Here is a 1,158-nt window from a genome sequence, read left to right on the forward strand (position 1 = left end):
CCGCAGTCACAGGAAAAACGTACAGACTCCACACAGGCAGTTGGGATCAGAGCTGGACCTCTGGCGCTAAGATGTGGCGACCACTTTACCTCCTGATGGCAGGAGTGATCTGGGACCTGCTGTATGCAAGCTGGGTGGGAAGGGAGCAGTGTTTCTCTGGACACGGGAGCAGGACTGATTGGAGTGCAGGGGTGGGACTTACCGCCATTATACAGGACTTTGGTGGGACCCTATCCGATTATTTTGTGTAGTTTTGCTTTCCTTATGAGAGGAAGAACGTACACATCATAGAGTTCATCTGTCTGACTTTTGGGATGGCAAAACTGTCACTGGGAGAGTGGAGATGAAGTAAGGTCTGCAAATGCTGGAAATCTTGAGCAATCACACAGAAAAAATGCTGGAGGAACTCAGCAGGCAGTATTTGTGGGAGAGGGAATAAACAGAGGAGGCAATATGTGGAAGAGGTAAAGGACTGAAGATGGGAGAGGGCAGTAGACCGTGGAATAAAGGAAACGAGGTGTTGGGCAGGTTGTGACAATTAAGAAGAGGCGCGAGGGAAAATAAACGCAGGTGTTGGGTAGGGGGTGGGGGGGGTGGTTGCCAGGAGTTAGAGTAGTCAATGTTCAAGCAGTCAGGTTGGACATTACTAATACAGAGTATCAACAAAATGGGACAACTTGGTTTTTATTTCAGTAGAAAACAGAAAATGTTCTGATGAAGGGTCCCGGACGGAAAAATTGACTGTTTATTTCACTCCATAGATGCTGCCTGAACTGCAGAGTTCCTTCAGCATTTAGTGTGTTTTATTCTGTTTCTTTACAGTTTTTAACAGGATCCTACTGAATTATTCAGAATCCCGATAAGGCTGCTCAGATGAGATGTCGGAAGGATGTTTTCCTTGACTGGGTTGGTGAGAGGGGTGGGCGGGATGGGGTGTAGAATGAGCAAGTACAGCAAGACCCACACGATGGTGGCCGGTTATGGACAGCCCCTGTTCCTGATGATGGTGTGCACCACACAGAGTCCACCCTTGAGACTGCATATCCAGTGCAAAGTGGGTAGCTGCTTAAAGATATCCCACGATTTACAACCGTTGATTCCTTGGTGGGATGCGGCCGGGGGGTGGGGGGGGGGGTCTTCAATTAACAGTGTATCTTC

Source organism: Mobula hypostoma, chromosome 10 (assembly GCF_963921235.1).
Source record: "Mobula hypostoma chromosome 10, sMobHyp1.1, whole genome shotgun sequence".
NCBI lineage: Eukaryota > Metazoa > Chordata > Chondrichthyes > Myliobatiformes > Myliobatidae > Mobula > Mobula hypostoma.